At 44.0% G+C, this 17,682-nt stretch overlaps 1 protein-coding gene across 35 annotated transcripts in view; it reads right to left on the bottom strand.

The window, feature by feature from the left end:
- HOXC5 (homeobox C5) overlaps window positions 1–17,682 on the bottom strand; it is a 160,514-nt gene that overhangs the window by 84,914 nt on the left and 57,918 nt on the right. The window contains exon 1 of one of the 35 annotated variants that reach the window (XR_014153174.1): window positions 11,150–11,629. The exons of 26 other annotated variants lie outside the window; for them this stretch is intronic. The gene's annotated coding sequence lies outside the window, so the exon portion shown is untranslated. Of the gene's footprint in view, window positions 1–11,021; window positions 11,640–12,405; window positions 12,549–17,682 lie in introns of those variants that run through there. 8 more of the 35 variants (XR_014153175.1, XR_014153176.1, XR_014153177.1 and 5 more) reach the window with 8 other exon arrangements.

Raw genomic sequence — 17,682 nt, forward strand, 5'->3', positions numbered from 1 at the left:
GCAGAAAGGGGAGATTAGTGAAACCAAAGAATAAAGAGCTGTTTCCACATGTGTGTCCCATCATTTGATGATTAACTGTATGTCAGAAATGGGGTCTCACATATATAAAGCCACAGAACTTTCACATCAACTTAGATAAAATGCTTTTCAACAAAGTCAGTTCATACATTCTACTGCTGGTCATCAAACTTAACAGTATTTATTTTTTTGTAAAGAACTCATACATGACATTGTATGATATGAACCATGCCAGAGCCGAATGCATGGAGGCAAGGGATGGGAGAAGAAAGAGGAATGTTTTGATACTAAATAAATATATAGTAGATTATTCTGCTAAGTACCCTCCCCTGCCACTGTTTGTTAAAGCTTAACTTCCTGTTTTCTTCCTTTGTAATAGTTCAGACACTTTATGAATGACCCTAGTGTATACACATAGTAAACCTGATCAAATGGCCCTTTAAATAAATGTTTCCATCATTAACAGAAGCCTGACAGACAGAAATTTATCAGATGAAGCTTTTCCTGGCATGGAGACACAAGTAGTTAGGGCAATAAATCACCTGTTTAATTTCTGGTTTTCGGTGTTGGGCTGTTAAAGGTATAAGTGCTGGGCTAACTGGCAACCATAACCATCAGCCAAAATTCTGAAGACAAAGCACCTTCTCCTATCCTCTAATAATAGATTAAAACCAAACTCTGCATAGTAACATACATAGAGCTTTAAGGAAAACTTTATCAGAAGTTGAATGAGCCACACGGTCACTGAAAGCTGCATTTCCCTCACACCACCAGGCATGCATGTCATGTCCTGATCTTGAGATGGCTTCTGTTAGGAGGATTGGCTTTATAAAGTTTTAAGACCTGCCTGCAGTTAATTTTATCATTTGATCTATTCTGCAATAATTTTTGTATTGCAATTGCATTTTTTTTGTTTATTTTGTATTTCAATGTACTCTTGCCTAGAGAACTTTGGTTATGTAGCAGCACAGAAGCATCAAGAGAAGCTTCTCCCTTCACTGACAGGACTATGGTAGCTGAATCATAGGTGATAATATCCTGTTCTCTGTGAGTCTGTTACAAGTAAATGAGGGTTATATAGTACACCAATATCAGGGACACATTGTGCCTCTGAATACTAGTGCTCTCATGCCCTGCTTGTAGCCTTCCCAAAGACATCTAGTAGGCTACTAGGAGACAGGATGCTAGAACATACCATGCATTTCAAGTACATTCTCCCACCCCCAAATCCTGGGAACTACAGTTTGTCCCTCAGAGCTCCAATTCCCAGTACCCTTAACAAACTACAGTTCCCAGGATTCCAGGGTGCTTAAAATGTATTGTGTGTACATTGTCCAAATGGGCCTTTGGTTTGTTCTAGCAGGGCTCTTCTTATAGTCCATCTCAGGTGTCTCAGCATGACAACCTTGGGGCATGGGAAGGGGAAAGGAAGCATTTATTTCCCCTTTCCCCAGGGATCCATAGTTCTGAGAGACATGTTTGGAGCACTAGCCAACAATTCTGAGTGACCTCACCAAGAAATTCTGAATTCTGAGTGACCTCACCAATTCCAAGAAATTTTGTGGGGAAGCCATGTCAAATGTTAAAATCACATAAAGCCAGATCAGATAAACCCTACATTTCTGTAGTGTAGATTCAGCTAGAGTGAGGGATGTGTTTCCTTTCCTTTGGAGGAAGGAAAAACATTATACACATCCTCTGAGAAACTTACATGTTTATTACCTAAAATATCCATGCATTACTGAGTTGGGTCCTGCCTGGGCAGCCCTAGATAAGGACTTGTTGTACCCACATTTTATTTTCTCCCGTCTGATTACTAGGACATGCTCTATGACAACACTTTGTAACCACAGGCTGGACTCTGTCCAGGCTTCCTTTTCGCGTGTGAGTGTCCCATAATAATAAGCAGCCAGGCTGCAGGGTCAATCCATAATGAAGAGTTCCCATTGGTGAAAACTGAATCGTTTAGGGGAGCAATAGAGAAAAGGGCGGCGCGGTGAGAGGAGAGAAGCGGCTCCACTAGCCAGTGACCTCTGAGTGCCCTCACTTAACGAATTCAGATAGACAAAGCCACAGACTTGTGTGTGTGTGTGTGTGTGTGGCTGCAGTACAAGTGACCTGAAGGATAACATTTAAGGAGACTGACCAGAGCTTTTACTAGTGACAGCTCAGCAGCCCAAATTAAAGAGAAAGAATGAAGTCTTGCTAAAATATGGAGCGAAGGAAGGAACTGTTTTGAATGCATGCCTCCAAGAAAGGTTGCAGCACTGTTAAGTGTCGTCTTCTGCTGCCCTTGCTCCAAGGCGTCGTTCATTCCCAACCTTTGTCCTACCACAAATCGGCAGGCCTTAGTAATCAAAACCCTATTCCGCAATGCTCAGGGGTGGAGAATGAACACAAAAGGACAGCAAGTAGAGGCGCCATTTAAGGAAAGTGATGGTCGTCCTTCCCGGCGCCCCCCTTACCTAATTCAGGCCACGTATGATTATTCTTGAAAAACACATTCCCCACCCCCCACCCCTCACTCCACGAAGAGGTAGCCATGTTAGCCTGCTGCGGCACCTTGCATCCGATAGCATAGATCGTGCACTCTAACCCACGAAAGCTTTTGCCATGATAAATTTGCTAGTCTTGTAAGTTGCTTCAAGACTCGTTGTGTTAACCTATATTTTCTCTCGTAGGAAAAATAAGCCTGTGTGTGTGAGAGAGAGAGGGAGAGAGAGAGAGAGAGAGAGAGAGAGAGACCACCTTTATCCAACACTTATGTTCTATTTTTTATGACATACAATTAAGACCATGAAGTGACTCAAATGACAACGGCTCCTAATCCCTCTTTGTGAACACATATGGTTGTATCGCAGCATTCATGCTCCTTCGTCTTGGATGCATCCAAGAGCCGTTGGTCCTTCCTGGGTCCTATCCCCATCCGCCCTACTCCGAAATCGCTTCCCTGGTAGAAAGGACAGGGGCTTCCAACGAAGGGCAAGCCTTTGCTGGTGTTATTGATGCCCCAAATGTAGATACAATCAATCAAAGAGCTCCACTGAAGTACATCGTGCTGTTTGGAGGAGGGGTGGCTCCTAGCGCCTTCCCCGTCCTTCCCTGCCTACACAGGCTTGCGAGATTCTGACGAAAGAAAATTGTGGCCTCTCCAGACGAGAATTCATCAGTCTGGAACGTAGCCCTCAGGTGAAACTCGTCTGCCAGCTCCACCAACCACCTCCCCCTTTTTCTTTCCTTAAAAAGGCTTTTGGCTTTGGGGTTCCTTCCGGAGGTTAGTGGGTGGAGCTCAGCCTCAACCTACTGGGAACATGGGAGTTCCGAAGACGTTTAAGCAAGGATTTCTTTCCTCCAACACCCCAACAGGAGAGGTTCAGAAGCTCAAAGTTATCAGCCATGGATTTTCAGCGGGGAGGAGTAAAAATAATAATAATCCATGGCTAATATTAACACCCATATTTGTGAGGGAGTGCAGTTGGCTACTGACCAATGAAAGATGGGCGCTCTGCGTTTGCTCAGGCTCTTGGGCTGAGAGGCATATTCGTATGCTCCAGGGCTGAGGCCGGGAAATCCCGAAAACAGCAGCAATGCTATAGGTAGATGATCACACTATTTTCTGTACAGTCCACTTTCTAAATATATCCAGAATAATCATTGTCTGTCTCTGTCCCTTACAGGGCAATCCTGTCTTCCAGGTAAATGTATATACCTTAGTGTGTAGTACGGCTTGCAATGAATTTACTCCTATTTGAGTGAAACTAGAACTTCAGCCCCCTGATCTTTAATAACGTATGCATTATTTTATGGTATAGGGTTGGTTGGACTTCAGAGACTCGGCTTCTCTTTCGCCCCCTCCCCACTCCTCAGAATACTTTATGGGTTATCTTTTTGCAGTTATTTGAGCTTTCTGGGTGATTTGGTAACTCACGTCCCTTTTCTTGTTGGCATCTGATATAGTGAAAGACTTGCAAGTTTATGGAGTGGGGAAAGGATAAACTAAATAAAGAATTCAGGCCAGGTTATCTGTAAAAATAAGGAATGTTAAGTTAACGTTGCTAACATCCTGTTCTATGTTGAAGAAAGGAGAAAAATTGACAGAGAACGCCATTTTTTAGTCAATATTACAATCTATTGTGAAATCAAGGTCGGGTGCCAGACATCAGTGTGGTCTCTGCCTGTCTCCACACAACCTCCGCCCCTCTTTTCTTCTTTTTCTAGCATCCCTCAAGTCTTTAACAGGATGAGGGAAGGGAGTGGAGTAATCTGCACTTTCCTGGCCAAAGCAAATCTTTACAGTTGTAGTCATTGCAACGTGGAGATCTGCAATCTATCTCAACACACAGAGACCTCTTATCACTTTTGGAAATTCTTAGAAAGCATGGGCTGGTGCTTTGGTTACAATAGAGTCCAGGGTTTGACAGATCCTTTTCGACTTTGTACCACTTTTCAATGAATCGCCGGTTGGTTTTAAACGCATTTGACACCCCCCCCCCAAGAAGTCATGGGATTAAAGGTAGACATCCCCTAACAAGGGAAATCGCTGTCTAAAAAAAGAGGCGGGAGCTTATTCCTATGTGAGGTAGTTGTGCGTGACACAACTGAGGCTCTACTCGGGGAGACTTGGGTTCAAATCCTGGCACAGCCACAAAATTTACAAGACTCGTCCTTTTCGAAAGCTTATTGAGTGAGCTTGTGTCAGCCTAACCTACCTGATTAGATTGGTATGAGGATCAAAGGGGCCGACCATATACTTTGCCTTAAGCTGCGCAATTGATTAAACTAAAACTCAAAGTGAAGACTTGCCCAAGGCCACTCCAAAGAGCTTCCTACCCGACCAGAAATCTGAAGCTGCTTTATAACCCCAAGCCCCTTGAGTTAACTCACAGCTCATCGGCCGACGAAACTGCAGCATCAATAGGATACCCGCCTGAGTGAAGGAGCCCTGACATATCAAACACTGCAGACAGAACTTTCAGTGGAGTCAGTCAACTGCTCCTAATTCGGAGTGGTGGTCCATGTGTATGATAGCGAAGTAGGCCTTTTGGGGCTGCCACAAAGTGACCCTCTGTTGTTACCACACTGGTCCCAAATCCCAGCTGGATGCCACTTGCCCTTGGCGTGACCCTGCCCAGAAATCGATATGGTGTCTCAGTCCAATGGAGTTGCTTAATTCATAAGAGAAGGCAAATAATTTAGTGGACAGAATAAGGGTTTAAAGGAGTTCAGCAGTGCTAGATGACCGGTGGTCCATGTGACTATTTCAATATTGACCAGACCTAGATTTCAACCCAGCTCTCTTCGATCAGGAGCACAAGCAGTGATATTTGCCCCAGAAGCGATATCCTTAACTGAAGAGAAAACCCGATTCCTCACCCAATCCGCTTAACGTGCACCTTATCCCCAACATTATTACTAGGTTTTTCCCATGACAATCACTCAGTGGGCGGTAAGTATTGTATGGTGAAACTATCGTTACAATATTTGCATTGCCTAATACAAAGGTTGCCTGATGGTGTGGGTGGGTGTGTTTATACATATAGATTGCATATATTTAGATAGGCCTCAATACATTATTAATTTCTGCCATCGGTCGACCGGTGTATTAATTTGAACAAAGTCGCATAGAGTTACATTGCAGATTTAAACCATTTTCAAACCTCTTTAAAGTTAATTCCTCAAACTAAGGGGTCCTTAGAAACGATGCTATTTGGAGAAGTTCATAGCACCTGCAGCAGTGCAGTTCCTGGGAGGTATCTTTGGTAAATGACTTTCAGATTGTTAACATTTGTTATGTAGATCCTCCAATGAATGCTAAGGGATGGATGCGTTGGCCTCGACCGCGCATTTACCTGGAAGTAAGTATCCGGGCTGTCAACTGAAGTGAGATCTGAGTGTGCTCATGCTTCAGATCTGAGACTGGATTCAGCAAAGCGCGTTTAAATCCCAGCCTCGTCCCGGTAGCTTTTGTATCTTATGTTACGACCAAAGAGGTGCTACTCAAAGCACTGTAAAGCAAGCCTAACTCCTATTCAGCTCAGTGACACTTACGAACCTCCATAGGCTCTGGACGCAAGGATCCTGAAGGCACCATGTGCTATTGATTTGAATGACATGCCTTTCCACTTACTGGAGGATGTGTGCAAATCCCATTAATTTCAACGGTACATAAACTTTGCACGGGTCTGGATTGCTCTCATTGCCAATAAAATAACACTGTTTAGGTGTGCCTCATACACACTCACCTTCCCATCCAAATCTCCAAACTGTACCGATTTAATTTATTCTAGGCAAGCTAACCGATCTTCCTATCTCAGGCTCTTCCAAACACTAGGAAGCAAGTCCCCTACTTCGGCGTAAACGTGCGAGGAATCCGGGTATTCTACTTGAAGGCCAGCAAAATGACTGTCGTGGAATACCGACTGCCATCGGAATAATAAAGGGATGGGTTTGGTGGTCTGTTTCCCCAGCCTTCAGCATTTGATGATCACCTCTGACTCTGTTCTGCGACCATATGCTAACGTGCAGTCTTGAGTTTTTCGAGGTAAGGTCTGCATCAGCATCCTACATGCAGGCGGCATAATTCAGGGGGCATGAATTTGAGGGTAGGGGACAAGGTTTGCTTGGGGCACTAAGGGAGTTTAACTGAAATGAATAGTTATTTCTCTTGGCTTTTATCGCTGCCCATCTTTATAGCTTGCTGACCAAAACGTTGTGACCGAGTGGGAGAGGACGACCGCGCTCAAACTCCTGCAGAGGGAATCATCTTTCACCAAAGCAGCGAAAACTGTAAAGTCAACTCGGAGATTGCTCACGAAGGGCTCGTATTTTTCCCTTTCCTTTTTTTTTTTTAAAGGACTCTCTGGCAGGTCGTCACAGAGAATCGCTGCCGGCTAATATCTGCAGCGAGTAACCAGCCAGAGACAGAAGAGAGGAAGACCGAAGACAGATAAGTCCAAAAAAGACTAAAGATGAAGCAATAGCAAAAGCGGGGGGCGGAGAGAAACTGGAAGGGTTTTATAAAAATTTTATAAAAAACAGGGCGAAGGAGGGGGGTTCTCCCCATTTGGTGCGAGGAGAGTCTTCTTACACGGCTGTGCCTAAAACCAGGCCGGATCCAGCTGCAAAGGTGTCTCCAGGTCAGCAGCACCCTCTTCCCGCCCCCTCTCTCTGCCCCCTTGGCTAGAAGTATGTGGGGCTCATCCGGACAAAAGGGTCAGGGAGTCGAAGGATGAATGGCTTTTGAAAGATCCAGGCGGAACACGGACAAGCTGTTTCGTAACAAACGTCAGACGTGGCTGCTTGACCCGCAGAGACTAATGGGATTTTAGGAATGAAGAAGGAGCATTTCAGGAATGCCCACCCCCCCTTGTATCTTCTTGTTTCCCCCAGTCGGTCTGATCTGATAACACCCACTCTGTGTCTGTGTGGGAGGTAGTATATTTAATGTAACAAGTTAGATTGTGGACGTGTGGTCTTCCCCGGCTTCACTGTTTAGAAGAAAGAAGACTTGCTTCCCTCCCTCTCTTGTTCTCTTCACCCAGAAAAGTCCCATGCCATCTATCTATATCTATATCTATATCTATATCTATATCTATATCTATATCTATATCTATATCTATATCTATATCTATATCTATATCTATATCTATATCTATATCTATATCTAATCTATCTATATCTATATCTATCTATCTCTATCTATCTTCTATCTATCTATCTATCTATCTATCTATCTATCATCTATCTATCTATCTATCTATCTATCTATCTATCTATCTATCTATCTATATCTATATCTATATCTATATCTATCTATCTATCTATCATCTATCTATATCTATATCTATATCTATATCTATATCTATATCTATATCTATATCTATATCTATATCTATATCTATCTATCTATCTATCTATATCTATATCTATCTATCTATCATCTATCTATATCTATATCTATATCTATATCTATATCTATATCTATATCTATATCTATATCTATATCTATATCTATATCTATATCTATATCTATATCTATATCTATATCTATATCTATATCTATATCTACATCTATCTATCTATCTAATCTATCTATCTCGATCGACCGATCTAAAAATATATAGATAGACGCGGGCGCGCACATAGCATAGCAATCACACTCGCACAGGAAGGAAGGAAGAAGCATGTACAGGCCGTGCGATCGCAGGCCCTGGAGCTGTGCTTGATTCAGCACACCACGCGGAGGGGAAGGGGGGCGAGTTTCTCTCTTCCCAAACATCTGCAGCCAGACATTTGATTTTTAGAGCTCGACTCTGCCAGACGTTCCCGAAGAGTCTTGCAAGGAATTCTCTCTCCGCAAAAAACGCGAGCCAAGCCAAACCTCCGCGGAACGTCACGCGATCCTTGCAAAACGTGAAGTGGCCCAGTAAGTTTTCATAGGCACATCCTCCTGAAGTTCATGAGAACTTTTTGGGAAGAGGTGGCTAGGGGGTGAAACCCCAGCCCATTGGATGCAAAGGCACTCGTGCCCAACTGGCACTCAGGACCACTGAGGTTGAATGGCACACAGGGAATGAGGTTGAACCTGGAACCCCTGGGCACGGGAGAAAGTTAGTTCCAATGGCATTGGCTTCCTAGCAATATTTATTTTTAAGTGGGGGGTGGTTTAAGGAGCAACTCTAGCCCATCGACACTGTGGAATTTTTGCCCTGGATTTTCTTCAAGTATGAATTGTTCTTTGCAGTCCTAGATCCAAGCAGAAGGAAAAAGATAATTGGATAGCTCAGTTGGTTAGAGCGCAGTGCTGATAACACCAAGTAGCTGGTCCTATCCCCCTATGGGACATCTGCATTGCAGGGGGTTGGGCCAGATGATCCATTCCAACTCCATGATTCTGTGACGTGTGGAGGGGAGACCCACGCCTTTGTGGAAGGGCCTTAAGGCTAGTTCACACACCTATCACACATCATAGGACTGGTTCACTCAAAGTCTGAAACATCTGGTGTTGCCTCCTGTGTGTGAATGGGCTACTAGAGATATCACACGCCAAACAGAACTTTCCCCTTTCTCCCCAAGCTACCTTAAACACAATACGTTTCAATAGAGTCAGTTCACACTTTCACTTACCATGTATCAGAAATGCATGCTAACCAAATGTTGATATAGTTGTACATGTAGGAACTGCTTATATCTAAGAAAGTATGCCTCGGATTGTGGTGACAAGTGGTATCTATGGTTGTGATACCAGCTAGCAGTAACAGACAGGCACAATACAAAATGCATGTTTGTACCTTGCTGGCCTCTCTCAGGTAGATATACCTATTAGTGCACCTGTTTGCTCCTAGGTTAGGTTTAAGGTTTTAATATTAACGTATAAGATCCTCAGCAGCTGGAGACCAGGTTACCAATGCAGATGTTCCCAGTTACAGAAATCATCATCAAAGGCCTTCCAGATTGTGGCTCAGCCTGCAGATGGCCATCTGGCAACAACCAGCAAGAAGGCCTGTTCTGCATGGCATCCAAACTCTGGGATGGCCTCTCTCCAGAACTAAGGCAGCCACCAACACTGTTGGCCTGGCCATGGTCATTTCTTTGCTAAGCAACTGTAGAATGCCAGGTATTCTTCCTGACTGACTGGGCTTGATGTAAATTGCATAGGTATAGGTACACGGACATTGCCTTTTATGATACTACTGTACACCTCCTTGAAATGCTGGCCTAACAGGTGATATATGCATATTTTAATAAATGAACAAATCAATCCAATCTAAAAATCAAAAGGAAGGAAGAATCACAAACAAGTTAGGGCTCTAATCATGTACAAATTAGCTGCAGCTCCCAATTTATTTTCATTTAGCAGGTTTATGCCCTCAAATATACACCTAGACAATAGACACACAGGCATAAATGACCTTCAGTGGAGATGCACACACATATATTCAAACAGGCATCTGTACAGACACTCTAGCACAATTACATCATGTCATACAAACATATTTATACCCTTTTGAGTTTGGGCACCTATGCTATGTAGTCAACAGTACCCACACAAATAGACCATGCTCCTCCAACAATACTGAGCACACGGATTGATACATTTAAGCAGAAATTTTTGGATCGATTTTTTAAAAATAAGATGTTTCCTTGGATCCAGGCCAGGTAAGGTAGATTTGTGGTGAAAACTACTGTAAAAATGATGCAAACATACACAGGAGTGGCGACCTCTCACTTTTATCTTCTTCCCAGAGGTGGGTGGAAATAGCTTATGTGAAAAATATAGGGGAGGGTCCATTTTAAAATAATAACAGTAACTTAGAATATCTACTATCTCAATCAGGAAATGAGCTCAAGCAGGAAAAATTAGGCATTGAGTGAGTTTCACTCCCGCATTGACACCAAGCAACTTAAAGTGCTTAAGTCAGGGTGGATCGTGTCCCGAGACGACCCTAACATAACGTTTGAAGAAACCCCAAATACACACGGCCTGATCCATCACGCTAAAAGTGCGGAATCCTGTCCTAAACACCGTAGAATCTCATAGGGTTCAATGCCATCTAATAACCATCTTTCAGCCTCGTGTAAGTCAAGGGCCATGATCCTGCTCCATTCCAAGCAGGGAGAAGGGCTACCTCAGTGCTAACCAGACCGATTGGAACAAACGCCTGCTTAGATGCAAATCCCACTAAGTTTAATGGGGCTTACTCCCAGGTAAAGCTGGTGTTGGAGTCCAGCCTAAGCCTAGCTGGAAAGTAAAGGGGCGGTTTTTCCACAATACTCTGCTTCAAGATCCGGATGCACGCATACCCGGTAGTAAGTTCTCTGGAAATAAATGGGGTTACTTTCCAGGAAACGTGTTAAGAGGACTGAGGTGCAGAATGTCTGAAATCCGAGTTTGGGCCGGGAAACATCTATTATCCACGCTGAGGAGCGAATGCATGCAGCCATGGATACCGACAGGTAAACATACATAGACACACACCCGGCCCCACACAAATAGCACAAACCTCTTGTGATTTATCTCCCCGTGAGCTATCCTGATGCGGATCCCGAGATTATTATTTTTCTACCCATTTTAGGAAGAAGTTGTCTCGTGCCCAGCAAGATGGTTTCCAGATAGAAAAGAACTGCTTACGTTTCAGAAACGCGCCTCTGTGCTTTTTGCCCTCGGAGAATAAACATTCTCACCACCACCACCACCCGAGAACGGCAGTAATTCTTCGGGTGTGGTTGGAGAATATCTAGTGGAAGGAACCAACAAGGCGCTTTCTTAACAACAAGCCTGGAAAAGCGGGGTGGGGGTGGGAGGCTAGGGAGGGAGAACCGTGACCTTCTCCAGCGCTCCTCCATCTGGTCCAATATAAATATATAGGGCAGGAGACTCTTCAGACCGATTTGCGTTCAGTGATCGTGCTGTTCAATATGCTTATATATTGCTTTCTACATATTTTTGCTAAGATTAAAAGCGCGCGGCGTGATGTAACCTTTCTGTCGGTCCCAGAAATGTGGTGCGGCGGCGGGTAGATATTGTGTGTTTTCTGCAAACGGCGCGATCCACAATCCAGCTAAGCCGCAACATGAGGATTTTAATCAGTCAAACATTAATTACTCCTTGCCCCCCATCCACAGAAACCCCAAACCCCTCGAGCTTTGCGTTAGGTTGAGGTCTACAATCCGGTTTAAAGAGGAAGCGAGAAACCAGGATTTAGGCTTTACTGAATTGTGGATCTGTGTGTCAAAAACTTTTATATCTATCTATCTATCTATCTATCTATCTATCTATCTATCTATCTATACATACATACATACATACATACGCATGACCTTGTTCCTAACATTAAGAGCCGCGGTTAAACACCTTTTAAGTTTTATAGGGTCTCAGCGGGAGAAATCGATCCACTTTCCCTCCCCTCCTCTTGAAATCACAGAGTTTTAAAAGCGAGTAAGACGGCAACTCCTGTGCCCACTTACCCGGGAGTAAGCCTCTCTGAGTTCAGGGAGACTTACTTCTGAGTAGGCATACACAGGATTGCGCTGCAAGGTACAGTTGATTGAAGGATGAGTCCAACTGAAGTCGACGGGACTTCAGAGCAGAAGTTCCTAGTATCGGCTCCTATTTCTGTCAGGGATCGTTCCCCTATCTCCCCCCCCCCCTTAGTAGTTCACGTCCCATTGAGGACAAAACTTCCATAACTTTGCCCCTCCGATTTCACAGAGCAACTTTTTCTTCCGAATAAGTCTCGCTTGGAATCGCAACCTCACTTCGCTTCTTTTGCTTCTGCTGCCGGAGCGTCCCTTTCAAATTCACACACAGCCTTCCCGTCCGCCCAGCACCCCCTCCCCAATTATTCTGGAAATAAACACTGCCAGCCATTAAAGACGTGTACAAACCAAGACTCCTTTTCATCCCCAGGATCTGAACCGCTTAGCACATTTCATTCTGCTCCCCTCCGAGATAGCGCCTGCTCCACGCAGAGCCAGGGGCTAATCCAGGCAACTCCATACCCAGAGATCGCTTTCAAGAGACAGGAGGAAGATATACGGTCGCTCGCAAAGGCCCTTGCAAAGAGAGCTGTTAACTTGGCACTTTTTTAAAAAAAAAAGGGGGGGGGAAAGAAAAAGCTGCTGAATAAATTTTATACAACTTTGAAGGCAGCTTTTGGATCTGTTCCCTTTGAAAGTTTTTACGCAGAGGCAAATTCCCAAACGCAAAGCTTTAGAAAATGTAATGAAACCAAATGGAAACAAAATGCAATTGCAATCACTACTTGTGGCGGGGGTGGGGGTGGGGAGAGAATCGCCTGAAAACTGCAATTTCTTAAACTGGGGAGACAAGTTAGTGATGACTATCCATAGCAGGCAGGCAGATTACCATGTGGATTTTGAAGGGATCCAACCTAAATAACACAGACACACATTTCATGTGCTACGGAAGACCCACAGAATGACCTGACTGTTCCCTTGCAGTCCGACCCTATGGCTGTTCAATGTGGTTCAATAGGATTTAGGACTGAAGCCTTTAAAGACCACGCTATAGCTATCTAATAAGCCGAATGCAACCTTAAGGGAGACCAAGGACTTGCAGAACAGCTTGAGAGGAGACTTAGACTTTCATACCCATTTTAAATAATGTCACGTTTCTCATTACAAACCATTCAGAATGGTGGATTGGTATACCCTGCCCCAAACTTCCTTGGAGGTAAGTTCCAAGGGACGCAGAGCCGGAGCCGATCCATGGTTACTCGGAAGTAGGACCCGCTGAGTTCAATGAGGCTGGACTTACTCCCAGGTTAAGGTGTCTAGGTTTGTAGGCTTGTTTCTGCCAAGATGTTTCGAACGAAGTCTGAGGATGCAGTCAGCCATGTCTTAAATAAAATGCGAGGGATCTAGAAAGCCCAAATCTACTATAAATCAAATGGAAATGAAAACGGCAATCTTCCACACACTTGCATGGGAGTAAGCCTGATCCAATAAAGGGGCATTTGTTGTATGCTAGAGCAGGTGTTGGGAGAATTGCAGAACTGCCCGGTCCGGTCCACGCTCTCCTGTATCTAACTAGGATTCAGGGTGCAATGTCCCAATCCCAAGACCCGAAAGCTGAACAGCCTTGGAGGCGTTACATCCTCCACATTTTATTCCCAATCAGGTCCTGCTTGCTATCAGCGGAATCAACTGTGAGGTCTACCGGGGTATTACTCTCAAGTAGAAGCAAGTGCAACCTGATCCTATCCCTGTTTACTCAGAAGAAAACCCTATCGTTCCCTCCAATGTGACCAGTGCCCCCGTCCCTCAATATTCTTAGTAGTAAGTCCCAATGACTTTAGTGAAAGTGACTTTTATATAAGAGGTTCAAGAGCCAACTGTCCAGTGACTCTGTTATAACCATGCCATGTGATGGTTTTTGTTAGTTGCAGATAGAACTACTAATTAATTAAAGTAGGTCTTTCCCTTCCTTCTCTTTTTTTAAAAAATACCTATCTTTCTACAATATTACATACATACACAAATACACAAACATTCTCAGTAATCTCAAAAGAAGGGAGGATTTTCAGGCATCTCTCCATCACGACAGACCCTGGCTAAAAGTTCTGCTTCCAGACTTTAGAGTTCTTGCCAAACAAGTAAATTAACCTGCTGCTCCAAACAATCGCCCTGAGATGATGTCGCTGCCCAACAACAAGACGCGCGTTCCCTCGTCAACCCTCTCTTTGTTCTGCTGTCCAAATTCGGGGTCGTGACCTAGCTTTGAGCAGAAAAGGCAAACTCGCGAGTAAACATTTTAGGAGGGCTTCTTTAAATATTTATTAGAGGTGCCGTTCGGGAGGATTTGAGGAGGAAGTCAGGCTCGAAAGCAACTCCCCTCTAGCCCCTTGGTAGGGCCAGAGCTGAATCCGCGGGATCGGATGCCTGCTGTGTCCTTCTGGGCGGATGATAACGCCAGTGTTGGCTGGGTTTGGCTGGGTGGATGAAAGGTGGTGGTGGAGGAGGTGTCTCTCTTTATGGACACATTTTATAAGCATGTTAAGCAAAGGGCCATAGATAGACGGATAGACAAATAGGCAGATCTGACTATATACGGTGGTTATAAAGTCTTGCTCACTTTTCGAAGGCATGCATAAAGCGAAATGATTCCGACGTTTGGAAACATAAATATTCTGTTTTACTTCAGTTGTAGACATGCACATTCTACGCATACAATGATATATATATGTGTGTGTGTGTGTGTGTGTGTGTGTGTGTGTATCATGCACAAACGCTTGCACACACATATAGCAGACGACCGTGTATGTGGAGCGGCTAATAAATCCAGATTGTACATTCAGAGCGAGAGAGAAGAAGGAAAGAGTCTGCAAAAGTTGTGTTGGGCCCGAATGCTTCCAGTCTTTCGGTTCAACTGTTGAAATAATTATTTGTGACGATGCATCTTAAAGCCTAAACATCATGCTACGTTATGGAACCTAAAGGCTGCCTTATTGTTATATGGAAGAGAAAAAAACTGTAGTTTTTAGGGGTGCCTAGTTTGTTTGGGGCACGACACCCTTTAGCATTCGGAAATAGGCCGCGGGCGGAGGTGCTAATGGAGGCCAAGAAGCGCTCTGTGGGTCGGGTGGTGTCAGTAGCGGCATCCCCACGTAGGTAAGAAACACCGGAGGGCACTGAAAAGAGGGGGGGGGGGTATTTGCCTTGCCCATGTTTTGGGAGAACTTGGAATCAATGCCCTCTTCACTGGTATAATATTTGGCTCTGGCAGGCTAAGAAGCCTTTAATCTAAAATTCTAGTAATCGCCCTTTTCTTATCTCCTCTGTTTACAAAACTCTCTTGGTGAGGCTTGTTTCAAAGGTTAACTGCGGTTGTTTTCAGCAATGCCTTTTGTCTTCAGTCACTTCGCGTCTCTCCCAAGTCAATGTGAGCCTGGCAGGGGACCACCAAAGCCCGATCAAGCATGCACAGGATACTCTGCCTTTACGATTGGTCCCATCATGGTGAAGGAAGGCGCGCAAGGATCCTAAACTCACAGGAAGTAGGTACTGCTTCGGGATCGGTCGGCTAATATCCAGAAAACTCGCCATAAATGGGTTGTGAAGGGTGAACAGAAGAATGGCCATCCCGCAACCGAATCAGACATATAGGGTTCAATCAAAGCTCAGCATTCTAGCTTCTCTAGCACCGGCGACCAGCCGGGTAACTCTGGGTACTCGGTTATAACAAGCAAGGTATAAAAAAGATGGCATCTTCCTATGAGGGAGAAGTGCTAGCTGGGAGGATTTGGCAGGAGGCACCAGAATAAATGTCCACACTAAGCTGTCATCACAACACTGGCATTTCATGAAATGCCAGTGTTGTGATATTGTGTGTGTGTGCGCGCGCACACACGCATCCCCAAAGAAAAAGGAACACATTCATAAAAGAATGTGCTACTGTTCTTAAAATGGGGGAGAATCTAAATTCAAAATAATAATTATATTGGTCTCTCTCTCTTCTTCTTCTGAGTTGTCTCCCTCTTAGAAGAATTCTTCATCTGGTGCTAACAAATAAAGGCAATGGTTTGGTTTATGAAGGCCTGCAAATGTGGGATGGGATAGAAAAGAACCCATACAAATTGCATTAACTTGTGTTTTTTCCTCTGCTCATCCTCACCCCTTTAGTATCTTATTGTTTCTGGGAGCAGAGCGATGGGGAATTCGGACCTTTCATGATTTTACAGGTTTATAAGGTTTATGGACAGTGTCAAGAGGGTGGGTAGAGACTTCATTGTCTTCCTTCTCTCATAATACTGGAACCCAGAAAAAGTGGACTTGTGTCACTTCAGGACAATCAAAAGGACGTAATATGGAACTCAGGCCTCCATAAAATGGGGGAAGGGCCACTAGATTAGGTGGGCTTTTAAAAAAAGCGGATACATTCATGGGGAGGGTATGCATCAATAGCTATTGGTCACAATGTAGCTAATGTGGAAACTCCATGAACAGGAGCAGTATATTGCTGAATACAATATGCCAGTAACATAGGAAGATGCCTTATACCATCAGACCATCAATACTTGTTCATACAAATGGGTAGTGGCTTCCTGGATTCACACAGTGGGCTTTCTCATCCCTATCTAGAGGTGCTAGGGATTGAACCTGTAGACTTCCAACTGCAAAGAATGTGCACTACCACTCAGCTATAGTCCTACACCAAATATCCTTCACAATCGTAATTTTCACATTTCCCAGAGGCATCTGAATGGCCTCTGGATTAGATGCCTTATGATTCAGTCCTGTTAGGCAACTCTTGGGTTCTGAACGTTCTATTGTTTGAACCACTGGATCTCTAGATCAGGGATGGGCAAAGGGTAGAGATTTGTCTGATTTTCAGGGTAGCTAAGTGTGGCTTTCTGATTCTCAATATTTTAATAGTAGCAGCAACAAAATGACTTTGGCTACCTAAATTAGGTTGAAGAAAGGAGCAGGCCTTTGCGTGTCAAGACTATGATCTCAGTTGAATTCTGAAGCTGAAAACCAATTTATAGACTCAGAATGTGTCCAGAGGCACACCTGTTCTTTAATCCTGTGTTTATTTTGCACATGGCTCTGCTAGGTAGATCTTGGAGATCAAGTTCAGAAAAGGCCAAGTAGATCTTAGGAACCTACATATGCCCACTGCTGCTCTAGACAACTCTGGTCTTGTGAGGCACTCACATGAGGCAAGTACACATAACTGGGATAGCCATAAACTGTGTTTCTCCATTACCCTGCCTAATAGTGCCAACAATGTGTGTGTATGTGTGCATCTTTCTGCATCTGATGGACTAGGTTCTTTCAAGGTGTATGTGTCTCATTATATAGCCCTATGCACACTGTAGCGACCTATATAAGCACTGTATTATATATTGTTTCATTGCTTTTGAAGATATATCATTCAATTAGTGGGCGCAATCCACACCAATCAAGGCGAGTTTTCCCATTGACTTCAAGGGGATGCGTTTGGTCTTGCTCATTTTTAAAAGAATGATAAATACTACTAAGCAAATGTATATTTTGGCATTTAAGCTGCAAGTTTTCCTTCCTTCCTTCTTAAAGGGTGAAAGCAGGGGAATCCAGAATAACAAGATGGAGGGTAAATTGAGAAGGAACTTCACTATGCTGAGAAAAAGTGGGGCATATATAAGCAAACACACACACACA

This window comes from Podarcis erhardii (assembly GCF_964252035.2).
Source record: "Podarcis erhardii genome assembly, chromosome: 2".
NCBI classification, from domain to species: Eukaryota; Metazoa; Chordata; class Lepidosauria; order Squamata; family Lacertidae; genus Podarcis; species Podarcis erhardii.